We start from the raw sequence: 12,500 nt of genomic DNA on the forward strand, positions 1-12,500 counted from the left end.
GTTCGTAAACCCATCGCGAACCGAGTACGACGCCCTACCAAGTGCGCCCGCAACCCTGTACAGGGTCACATCTTCACAAGGCTGGCAAGCGGCATTCCGCTGCGCGCGTGCGTCGTCCGAGCAGTTGCGTGATAAACGACCGTGTCGAAAGCCCAAACACCGCCGAGGCCAGTCGCCGCCGCCGCAAGGGCAGCCACGCAGCCTGGCGAGAGGCATCGTCTCGTGTAGCGTCGCCCCCGCCCCAACTGGAGTGGCCCAGTTTTTTGAACGGGACGGGAACTGCGAAGCACTTAGACCGACGGCGGACTACGACGAGAACGCCTTAAGCTTCGCCAACGTTTCGCCAACTCGTGCGGGAGACTTTTTCCGCTTCGCGGCAAGTCGTCGCGCCGTGCTCTCCGCATCAACCGCGTACGCAGCGAACCGCAAACGTCGGGCGCAGCCTCCTCACCTCCCTGCGCTTTGCGCGCGAACGTTCCCTGTTCGCGCGGCAAAGCCTGGAGGAGGCACGGCCCCGCAGCGTGTTCGAGCGCCCGGTCTACGGGACACCCTGCTTACTTCGAGGGCAACAAGCGCAACGCAAGGCTGCGATCTCGCGCACTTTGCGCACGGCTGGAGAAGCTTTGCTGGCCGGCTTTCGCTCCTCGTGTTTACCGTGCGTTAAAGTTGCGCGTCCGTGGCTCTCGCAGCTCTTGCGCGCCCGGTCGCAGAGAGGAGTACGCAACCTCGACCGCACTTTCCCTGCAGGCTTCCTTCCGACTCGAAGTCCTGCGGCGGTCTCAACGAGGTGCCACATCCTCAATGCAGTCGGTCGCCCCCGTTTCGGTTGGGCTCTGGCACGACGGTCGCCACCGTCTCGCCCTTGAGTGGCCGCTGTTGGCGCTCGCTGTGAGGTGTTCAGCGTGCTGTCCGTGTTGCCGACGCGGTCAAAACGAGTCGACGGCTCACGTTCCCTTGTGCGCCGAAGGCTCTCTTGATATGTGATCCGACCCTCAGACAGACGAAGCCAAGGGAAGACCCAAGGCCGCAATGTGCGTTCAAAGAATCAGTGCTCAGTGTGTCCTGCAATTCACACCAAGTCTCGCAGCTGGCTGCGTTCTTCATCGACCCGAGAACCGAGTGATCCACCGCTTAGAGTCGTGAAAAAGTGTTTGTTCAATTCCGTACAGTCAAAACCAAACGTTTCTGGCACTCGGCCAAACAGTGGCCAAGAAGGGCGCTTTTCAGCGCACGCTTGGACTCCAAAACTCTGCCGCGCCTTTTTCGGCTGCCGCAAATCGAGCAAACGGTGTGTTTCGGACGGCGTTTCGCTTCCGCTACTTGCGAGTGCTTTCGTGGTCCACCCCTCTATAAATACTCGGGAGGCGTCGAAGCCGGTTCTCCAAGCCGGACCCGTAGGTATCGTTGTGTGCTCGCTCTCATTGGCCCGCCTAACCAGAAAATGCCTGCGGTACACCCATTTGGATAAGAGTGCACGCAGATGCGGGCCTCGACGGCTACACATTTCCTCGGGCGGCCGCCTCCCGGCCTCCGTGGAGCGCGGGATGCACGGTCCCATCGACAAGCCTCTCCCGTTTTTACCGTGGCGTCGCGGTTCACCACGGCGGGCGGGTCGGTCTCCTCCGCATAAAAAGGGGGACCCCCGCTTTTTGTTCCACGAAATCGCACAAGCTTTTTTCGCATCCACGGTTTGCCACCGCACACCAAAATGCCGATCCGGCTGCCTACTTTAGCCAACAGGTGGAGCCAGGCGCGCCGTACTTGCGCGGCACTTCCCACGTCCACCGAAGTCGGTGCCAAGGACCACTTTCGGCGCCGGAGCCGCGTACGAGCCTACTCGAGGCGGAAGAACGAAGCCAGCAAGGGCCTGGCCGCAAGTGCGTTCAATTGTCGGGACGTCCAAGTCCCTCGTTCTTCCGTGCTTCCTCTTTCGGCAAGTCGTTGCGGCACCTTCCCAAAGCGCGCAGACCCGCTAATCGCGACGAGCGCGACGTGGCCGTGCCGCCTTTCCCTCGGCAGCAAGCAAAACGCCTGGCAACGTCGACGCTCCCCTAACCGCGATCTCGCACCGTGTTTCGTGTGGCGAATTCAAAAGCCGGCCGGCGCTGCTGCAACCATTACGGTCGGTACGCATACGCCGCGGAGGGCGGGACGGTCATCGGAGCGTGCGGTTCCTCCATCGAGTACTGCGCACCTCGGCCGTCGCATCGCCGTGCCATGACCGGCCGCGCGTCAACGCGAACCGGTGCCAGCGAGATCCCTCGCCTGCAAGAACCGACCGGCAGCCTCCGTCACCCGAGGACGCGGAGGCGCTTGCCGCGGACGGCGGGACGGTATGCACTGGTGCACAGCGGACCCGTCACATCGCCAGTTCCTTGACCGACCGCCGACGCTTGTGCCGTTCCTCTCGTACTTGGCAGTCGCCGCGCGATTGTCGGGTCTCGTTCTTGCACGCTCGAACGGTCGGGAGGGCACTCGGCTGGCGTTTCGGGAACGCGCAGCCTCGCCTTCTACCGACGTAACCACGACTCGCCGTTCGCGCTCCGCCGCTCCTGTTTACAGTACTAGGCGGTCCCGCAGCGGTCGGGTCGCGCATTTCGAGCGCTTCGAGCCACGGTGCAGTGGCGGGTCGAAAGCCGACCTATGAGTGCGTTGCGCCGTTTGTACCCGCGTCCGCCACCTGGCCGACCGTCCAAGGTCGCGGTGTTGGCGTCCGCTGGGCGCAACAATTTGTCACGGGGTGCCGCTCCACATTCAGGCAGCCCCGTGGGGAAAAGCCGACCCCGCGTCCAAACGGGATCAGCGGCAGAAAGTGTCGGGCGCAGACGCAGCTGAGGCGCTCACCCTTCACAATCCGTTAATGATCCTTCCGCAGGTTCACCTACGGAAACCTTGTTACGACTTTTACTTCCTCTAAATGATCAAGTTTGGTCATCTTTCCAACAGACCGGCGCAACCGAAAGGCCGCGCCGGACATCGGTCCGAAGACCTCACTAAATCATTCAATCGGTAGTAGCGACGGGCGGTGTGTACAAAGGGCAGGGACGTAATCAACGCGAGCTTATGACTCGCGCTTACTGGGAATTCCTCGTTCAAGGGGAACAATTGCAAGCCCCTATCCCAATCACGAAAGAAGTTCCACGGGTTACCCAGTCTTTTCAGACAGGGATAAAGACACGCTGCTTCCTTCAGTGTAGCGCGCGTGCGGCCCCGGACATCTAAGGGCATCACAGACCTGTTATTGCTCTGTTTCGTGCGGCTAGGAGCCGCTTGTCCCTCTAAGAAGGTTGTAAGGTGCTGGGAACCCCGCACCTATTTAATAGGCTAGAGTCTCGTTCGTTATCGGAATTAACCAGACAAATCGCTCCACCAACTAAGAACGGCCATGCACCACCATCCACCGAATCAAGAAAGAGCTCTCAATCTGTCAATCCTCCCAGTGTCCGGGCCGGGTAAGTTTTCCCGTGTTGAGTCAAATTAAGCCGCAGGCTCCACTCCTGGTGGTGCCCTTCCGTCAATTCCTTTAAGTTTCAGCTTTGCAACCATACTTCCCCCGGAACCCAAATACTTTGGTTTCCCGGAAGCTGCCCGCCGAGTCATTTGAGTAACTCAGGCGGATCGCTGGTTGGCATCGTTTATGGTCAGAACTAGGGCGGTATCTGATCGCCTTCGAACCTCTGACTTTCGTTCTTGATCAATGAAAACATTCTTGGCAAATGCTTTCGCAGTAGTTCGTCTTGCGACGGTCCAAGAATTTCACCTCTAGCGCCGCAATACGAATGCCCCCGTCCGTCCCTCTTAATCATTACCTCGTATTCCAAAAACCAACAGAACAGAAACGAGGTCTTGTTCTATTATTCCATGCAAGTTTATTCAGGCGACTCGCCTGCGTTGAGCACTCTAATTTTTTCAAAGTAAAAGCACCGGCCATCTCGAGGCACACAATGAAGTGCACCAAGAAAGAACCGGCATGATGTTCAGTCCGAGCCGTCGCATCGGGTAGATGCACTACTCGCCTGGAACTGAGATCCAACTACGAGCTTTTTAACCGCAGCAGCTTTAGTATACGCTATTGGAGCTGGAATTACCGCGGCTGCTGGCACCAGACTTGCCCTCCAATTGATCCTCGTTAAAGGATTTAGAGTGTACTCATTTCAATTACGGGGCCTCAAAAGAGTCCCGTATTGTTATTTTTCGTCACTACCTCCCCGTGCCGGGAGTGGGTAATTTGCGCGCCTGCTGCCTTCCTTGGATGTGGTAGCCGTTTCTCAGGCTCCCTCTCCGGAATCGAACCCTGATTCTCCGTTACCCGTAACAACCATGGTAAGCAAGTAACCTACCATCGAAAGTTGATAAGGCAGACACTTGAAAGAAACGTCGCCGGCTCGTGGCCATGCGATCAGCACAAAGTTATCCAGAGTCACCACACAATACGGGCCGAAACCCGATCGATCTTGGTCTAATAAAAGCACCCGTTACCCAAAGGGCTCCAGGCTCACTGCATGTATTAGCTCTAGAATTGCCACAGTTATCCAAGTAGGAAGAAACGATCTAAGGAACCATAACTGATTTAATGAGCCATTCGCGGTTTCGCCTTATTTCGGCATGTACTTAGACATGCATGGCTTAATCTTTGAGACAAGCATATGATTACTGGCAGGATCAACCAGGTAATCGTTCGACTGCGCGTCCGTCCTCGCCCTCGGCGGGCCGGACGCAGTCTGTGTGCGGCGGAGGCCACCTTCAGGCGCCCCAACACGCTTATTTTGCACTCCGAGATGACGGCGTTCGAGCTCGCTACGGCACAACCTTCCCGAAAGACGAGTGGGAGCCGTGCGGCAAGAAGCACGTTCATGCTCGCTCTTTTTCGTTGCATCGACTCGGTCGCGCCGTGCGGGTTGCCCAAGCCCGCTGCACTGTCGGTGGACCGGCCGGAACTAGCAACGGAGCCGAGACTGCAAAGCCGCCAGACGACGGGTCACGCCCGCGTCTTCGGCGCTTTCGCATCTGAATCGCCCGAGGACGACACGGAACACACCTCGATATCGTGGTAAAACGGCACCGTCCGACAACCAGCCCCTAACGCATCAAGCGGATGAGGCTGCAGACGACTGCCGTGGATTCCCCTGGAGCAGACCCGAGGACACGCTTGACGAGGCCGAAGCCCGCCGCATATCAGACACCCGGTCGCTTTCGCGTACGCCGCTCACGAGAACCCCCACATAATAGCAGCGATAAGTACCCAGACCTCCTTGGGCCCTAATACGAGCGTACTCGAGAAAATTTCACCGCGGGTGTGCCCCGAAACGTGTGGCATGTTGAGCGTGCCACAAGTCTACGTCGCTCTCAAACCCGCCGAGGTCGTAGAATTTGCGACCCTACTCACGAAATTCCCACCGAGGATACGGCCGCAAACGTACCGCACCTTGGGTAGGCCACGAGTTTGTGCAACACTACGCTGACGGCACAGCACCGAGGTCGTGCGCGCACGCACGGGAAAATTCCGCCGCGGTTTCTGCCGAAAACGTGAGGCACCACGACTCTCCGCAAGTTCGCGTCGACTGCGAAAGACCGAAGTCGTGAACGACGTGTCCGCTACTCGCCGCCGACACGCTGGACACCAAACGTACAACGACTCGACGGCGTCGTAGAGGCCCACGACGCGGTTTTCCTTAACGACGTCTCGGCGTGGCACCGACAGGTTAGAACGGCCGACCAACGTTCCCTGTCCGCCGTTCGGCTCAGTCGAAGGGCTCGGCGACTTCGGCAACGCTGCGAAGCCGCACGGTGACGCACGCCATGTCCCCATTTTTTTTTTTCTTTCTGCGTCTGCCGGGGTGCCCCTATAATAGCAGCGATAAGCACCCAGACCGCCGTGGGTCGCTCGCCCCGGCTGACGTGGTTTTTCGTACTCCTGCGGCGGTCGCCGTCAAGCACGTCCAAATACGCTACTTTCGTGGGCGCATTCACGCTCTTTCGCTTCGCCGGAGTGCCAGCACTCACTCTGCCAAAAACGGCGAACATCCGAGCGGCGGTTCCCACTTTTGCGTCGGCGTCGCAAACCCCGCCCCGGCAGACGAGGTTTGCCGTACTCGTGCGACGGTGGCCGGCGGGCACGTCGAAAGACGCCGATATCGTGCGCGAATTGGCGCACCTTGGCTTCACCGGAGTGCCGCCACTGACTCCTCCAAAAACGGCGAAGATCCGAGCGGCGCTTCCCACTTTCGCATCGGCGTCCCGAACTCCGCCCCGGCTGACGCGGTTTACCGTACTCGTGCGACGGTCGCCGGCGAGCACGTGGAAAGACGCCGATATCGTGCCCGAATCGGCTCCGTTCGGCTTCGCCGGAGTGCCAGCACTGGCTCGGCGAAAGACGACGAACATCCGAGCGACGGTTCTCACTATTGCGTACGCGTCGCAAACCCCGCCCCGGCAGACGCACTTTGCCGTACTCGTGCGACGGTCGCCGGCGAGCACGTAGAAAGACGCCGATATCGTGCCGGAATCGGCCCCGTTTGGCTTCGCCGGAGTGCCAGCACTCACTCGGCCACAAACGGCGAACATCCGAGCGGCGGTTCCCACTTAGCCGTCGGCGTCCCGAACTCCGCCCCGGCAGACGCGGTTGCCGAGCTCGTGCGACTAGCGACCGCGAAGCCGTCTCGCGACGCCGCTTTCGTGCGCGGCTCCCACTGCGACCTGGGTCACCCGAGGTCGACGAGCAAAAAAGAATGTCGAAAAAAATTTTTTTTTTTTTTGCGTCTGCCGGGGTGCCCCTATAATAGCAGCGATAAGCACCCAGACCGCCATGGGTCGCTCGCCCCGGCTGACGTGGTTTTTCGTTTTCCTGCGGTGGTCGTCGTCAAGCACGTCCAAACACGCCACTTTCGTGGGCGCATTCGCGCTCTTTCGCTTCGCCGGAGTGCCAGCACTCACTCTGCCAAAAACGGCGAACATCCGAGCGGCGGTTCCCACTTTTGCGTCGGCGTCGCAAACCCCGCCCCGGCAGACGAGGTTTGCCGTACTCGTGCGACGGTGGCCGGCGGGCACGTCGAAAGACGCCGATATCGTGCGCGAATTGGCGCACCTTGGCTTCACCGGAGTGCCGCCACTGACTCCTCCAAAAACGGCGAAGATCCGAGCGGCGCTTCCCACTTTCGCATCGGCGTCCCGAACTCCGCCCCGGCTGACGCGGTTTACCGTACTCGTGCGACGGTCGCCGGCGAGCACGTGGAAAGACGCCGATATCGTGCCCGAATCGGCTCCGTTCGGCTTCGCCGGATTGCCAGCACTGGCTCGGCGAAAGACGACGAACATCCGAGCGACGGTTCTCACTATTGCGTACGCGTCGCAAACCCCGCCCCGGCAGACGCACTTTGCCGTACTCGTGCGACGGTCGCCGGCGAGCACGTAGAAAGACGCCGATATCGTGCCGGAATCGGCCCCGTTTGGCTTCGCCGGAGTGCCAGCACTCACTCGGCCACAAACGGCGAACATCCGAGCGGCGGTTCCCACTTAGCCGTCGGCGTCCCGAACTCCGCCCCGGCAGACGCGGTTGCCGAGCTCGTGCGACTAGCGACCGCGAAGCCGTCTCGCGACGCCGCTTTCGTGCGCGGCTCCCACTGCGACCTGGGTCACCCGAGGTCGACGAGCAAAAAAGAATGTCGAAAAAAATTTTTTTTTTTTTTTTGCGTCTGCCGGGGTGCCCCTATAATAGCAGCGATAAGCACCCAGACCGCCATGGGTCGCTCGCCCCGGCTGACGTGGTTTTTCGTTTTCCTGCGGTGGTCGTCGTCAAGCACGTCCAAACACGCCACTTTCGTGGGCGCATTCGCGCTCTTTCGCTTCGCCGGAGTGCCAGCACTCACTCTGCCAAAAACGGCGAACATCCTAGTGGCGGTTCCCACTTTTGCGTCGGCGTCGCCAACCCCGCCCCGGCATACGCGGTTTGCCGTACTCGTGCGGCGGTGGCCGGCGGGCACGTCGAAAGACACCGATATCGTGCGCGAGTCGATGCTTCTTGGTCTCGCAGGAGGGCCGCCACTCACTCCTGCAAAAACGGCGAAGATCCGAGCGGCGCTTCCCACTTTTTCGTCGGCGTCGCAAACCTCGCCCCGGCAGACGCGCTTTGCCGTACTCGTGCGACGGTCGCCGGCGAGCACGTCGAAATACGCCGATATCGTGCCCGAATCGGCCCCGTTTCGCTTCGCCGGAGTGCCAGCACTCGCTCGGCCAAAGACGACGAACATCCGAGCGACGGTTCCCACTATTGCGTACGCGTCGCGAACCCCGCCCCGGCAGACGCGGTTTGCCGTACTCGTGCGGCGGTGGCCGGCGGGCACGTCGAAAGACGCCGATATCGTGCACGAATTGGCGCTCCTTGGCTTCACCGGAGTGCCAGCACTCACTCGGCCAAAAACGGCGAACATCCGAGCAGCGGTACCCACTTAGCCGTCGGCATCCCGAACTCCGCGCCGGCTGACGCGGTTGCCGAGCTCGTGCGACTAGCGACCGCGAACGCGTCTCGCGACGCCGCTTTCGTGCGCGGCTCCCATTGCGACCTGGGTTACCCGAGCTCGACCAGCAAAAAAGAAGGTCGAAAATTTTTTTTTTTTTTTCTGCGTCTGCCGGGGTGCCCCTATAATAGCAGCGATAAGCACCCAGACCGCCGTGTGTCGCTCGCCCCGGCTGACGTGGTTTTTCGTACTCCTGCAGCGGTCGCCGTCACGCACGTCCAAATACGCCACTTTCGTGGGCGCATTCGCGCTCTTTCGCGTCGCCGGAGTGCCAGCACTCACTCTGCCAAAAACGGCCAACATCCGAGCGGCGGTTCCCACTTTTGCGTCGGCGTCGTAAACCCCGCCCCGGCAGACGCGGTTTGCCCTACTCGTGCGACGGTCGCCGGCGAGCGCGTCGAAAGACGCCGATATCGTGCGCTAATTGGCGCTCCCTGGCTTCTCCGGAGTGCCGCCACTCACTCCTCCAAAAACGGCGAAGATCCGAGCGGCGTTCTCCACTTTCGCATCGGCGTCCCGAACTCCGCCCGGGCTGACGCGGTTTACCGTACTCGTGCGACGGTCGCCGGCGGGCACGTCGAAAGACGCCGATATCGTGCCGTAATCGGCCCCGTTTGGCTTCGCCCGTGTGCCAGCACTCACTCGGCCAAAAACGGCGAACATCCGAGCAGCGTTTCCCACTTTCGCATCGGCGTCCCGAAGCCCGCCCCGGCAGACGCGGTTTGCCCTACTCGAGCGACGGTCGCCGGCGATCACGTCGAAAGGCGCCGAATTCGTGCACGAATCGATGCTTCTTGGTCTCGCAGGAGGGCCGCCACTCACTCCTGCAAAAACGGCGAAGATCCGAGTTGCGCTTCCCACTTTTTCGTCGGCGTCCCGAACTACGCCCCGGCTGACGCGGTTTACCGTACTCGTGCGACGGTCGCCGGCGGGCACTTCAAAATACGCCGATTTCGTGGGCGCATTCACGCTGTTTCGCTTCCCCGGAGTGCCAACACTCACTCTGCCGAAAGCGGCGATCATCCGAGCGGCGGTTCCCACTTTTGCGTCGGCTTCGCAAACGGCGCCCCGGCAGACGCGCTCGTGCGACGTACTCGTGCGACGGTCGCCGGCGAGCACGTCGAAAGACGCCGATATCGTGCTCGAATCGACCCCGTTTCGCTTCGCCGGAGTGCTGCCAGTCACGGCGCAGAAAACGGCGAACAAGTGTTTTTTTTTTTTTTTTTCCTAGAATTTGTGTTATAGAAGGCACATTTGATATCGGACGATAATTTTCAACTTTATCACGCGCACCGATTTTCGTGTAGAGGTTTGCAAGTTTATGGGAATTTCTCCACTTGGAATAATGCGATTTAGTAGTACTACGAGAACTTCATGGATGTACTCAAGGGTACGGGGCAAGTCAGTTACGTCAACACCTGCAGATTTTTTACACTTCAAACTGAAAATTGTTGGTTGTGAGTCCTCGTGTGATATTAAAGGCCGATTCGCTAACACATAGAACAAAGAAAGAAAGGAAGAAAAAACGCCCGCGCTCGCTCAAGAAACCTGGGTTCGCAACAAGTGGCAACAACAAGCAACCGAGCGAGTGCGCCAAAACCCGTGGCGGCCGAACAAACGCGAAGTCCCAACCGCGTCAGCCGGGGCGGCACGGGACAGGAAAAATCACTTCAGCCGGGGCGGCGGGGCACCGAATAAACCTCGTCACCTCGTCGCAGGATAAAAGAGGAAACAAAAAGTCTAAACAGCGTCTGCTGGAGCGAATGCGTAATAAAACAACAACAACAACAAAAAAAAAAACACCCGCGCTCAAGAAGTCTGCAATCACCACAAAAGGCGACTGTGACCGAGCAGCGTCAGCCGGGGCCGTGCGGAAACGGAAAAACCGCGACTACCGGGGCGTCGAGGCACCGAAAAATCCACTTCAGCCGCGGCGAAAAAAAAAAACAAAAAGAAAGACGGAGGGGGGGGGGGGAACCACGTCTGCCGGGGCGAAGGAAAAAAAAAAAACGCGTCTGCCGGGGCGAGCCCGGGTGCGGCACCACCGGGAAAACTGTGGCAAACAGACATGGCGATCGAGTGAGTGGGCCGCCAGCCAGGCTCAGCCAAAAAGTGCAAAGTCCGAACTGCGTCAGCCGGGGCGGCAAAAACCACGTCAGCCGGGGCGGCGCAAAAAACCGCGTCTGCCGGGGCGGCACGAAACCGCGTCAGCCGGGGCGGCGCGAAAACTGCGTCAGCCGGGGCGAAAGAAAAAAAAAAAAAAACGCGTCTGCCGGGGCGAGCCCGGGTGCGGCACCACCGGGAAAACTGTGGCAAACAGACATGGCGATCGAGTGAGTGGGCCGCCAGCCAGGCACAGCCGAAAAGTGCAAAGTCCGAACCGTGTCAGCCGGGGCGGCAAAAAACCGCGTCAGCCGGGGCGGCGCAAAAAACCGCGTCTGCCGGGGCGGCACGAAACCGCGTCTGCCGGGGCGGCGCGAAAACTGCGTCAGCCGGGGCGAGCCCGGGTGCGGCACCACCGGGAAAACTGTGGCAAACAGACATGGCGATCGAGTGAGTGGGCCGCCAGCCAGGCTCAGCCAAAAAGTGCCAAGTCCGAACTGCGTCAGCCGGGGCGGCAAAAAACCGCGTCAGCCGGGGCGGCGCAAAAAACCGCGTCTGCCGGGGCGGCGCGAAAACCGCGTCTGCCGGGGCGGCGCGAAAACTGCGTCAGCCGGGGCGAAAGAAAAAAAAAAACGCGTCTGCCGGGGCGAGCCCGGGTGCGGCACCACCGGGAAAACTGTGGCAAACAGACATGGCGATCGAGTGAGTGGGCCGCCAGCAAGGCTCAGCCAAAAAGTGCTAAGTCCGAACTGCGTCAGCTGGGGCGGCAAAAAACCGCGTCTGCCGGGGCGGCACGAAACCGCGTCAGCCGGGGCGGCGCGAAAACCGCGTCTGCCGGGGCGGCACGAAACCGCGTCAGCCGGGGCGGCGCGAAAACTGCGTCAGCCGGGGCGAGCCCGGGTGCGGCACCACCGGGAAAACTGTGGCAAACAGACATGGCGATCGAGTGAGTGGGCCGCCAGCCAGGCACAGCCGAAAAGTGCTAAGTCCGAACTGCGTCAGCCGGGGCGGCAAAAACCGCGTCAGCCGGGGCGGCGCGAAAACCGCGTCTGCCGGGGCGGCACGAAACCGCGTCAGCCGGGGCGGCGCGAAAACTGCGTCAGCCGGGGCGAGCCCGGGTGCGGCACCACCGGGAAAACTGTGGCTAACAGACATGGCGATCGAGTGAGTGGGCCACCAGCCAGGCTCAGCCAAAAAGTGCTAAGTCCGAACTGCGTCAGCCGGGGCGGCAAAAACCGCGTCAGCCGGGGCGGCGCAAAAAACCGCGTCTGCCGGGGCGGCACGAAACCGCGTCAGCCGGGGCGGCGCGAAAACTGCGTCAGCCGGGGCGAAAGAAAAAAAAAAAACGCGTCTGCCGGGGCGAGCCCGGGTGCGGCACCACCGGGAAAACTGTGGCAAACAGACATGGCGATCGAGTGAGTGGGCCGCCAGCCAGGCACAGCCGAAAAGTGCCAAGTCCGAACTGCGTCAGCCGGGGCGGCAAAAAACCGCGTCAGCCGGGGCGGCGCAAAAAACCGCGTCTGCCGGGGCGGCACGAAACCGCGTCAGCCGGGGCGGCGCGAAAACTGCGTCAGCCGGGGCGAGCCCGGGTGCGGCACCACCGGGAAAACTGTGGCAAACAGACATGGCGATCGAGTGAGTGGGCCGCCAGCCAGGCTCAGCCAAAAAGTGCCAAGTCCGAACTGCGTCAGCCGGGGCGGCGCAAAAAACCGCGTCTGCCGGGGCGGCGCGAAAACCGCGTCTGCCGGGGCGGCGCGAAAACTGCGTCAGCCGGGGCGAAAGAAAAAAAAAACGCGTCTGCCGGGGCGGCAAAAAACCGCGTCTGCCGGGGCGGCACGAAACCGCGTCAGCCGGGGCGGCGCGAAAACCGCGTCTGCCGGGGCG

General features: G+C 60.9%; 2 non-coding genes across 2 annotated transcripts; both read right to left on the minus strand.

Moving 5' to 3' along the window:
- Positions 1 to 986: 986 nt before the first annotated feature.
- Positions 987 to 1,139, minus strand: LOC142793677 (5.8S ribosomal RNA). The gene has a single exon (XR_012891736.1). It is a non-coding gene; the product is annotated as a 5.8S ribosomal RNA (ribosomal RNA).
- A 1,719-nt stretch (positions 1,140 to 2,858) lies between these two features.
- Positions 2,859 to 4,673, minus strand: LOC142793666 (small subunit ribosomal RNA). Its single transcript, XR_012891727.1, has one exon. It is a non-coding gene; the product is annotated as a small subunit ribosomal RNA (ribosomal RNA).
- Positions 4,674 to 12,500: the final 7,827 nt, after the last annotated feature.

This window comes from Rhipicephalus microplus, unplaced genomic scaffold (assembly GCF_043290135.1).
Source record: "Rhipicephalus microplus isolate Deutch F79 unplaced genomic scaffold, USDA_Rmic scaffold_317, whole genome shotgun sequence".
NCBI lineage: Eukaryota > Metazoa > Arthropoda > Arachnida > Ixodida > Ixodidae > Rhipicephalus > Rhipicephalus microplus.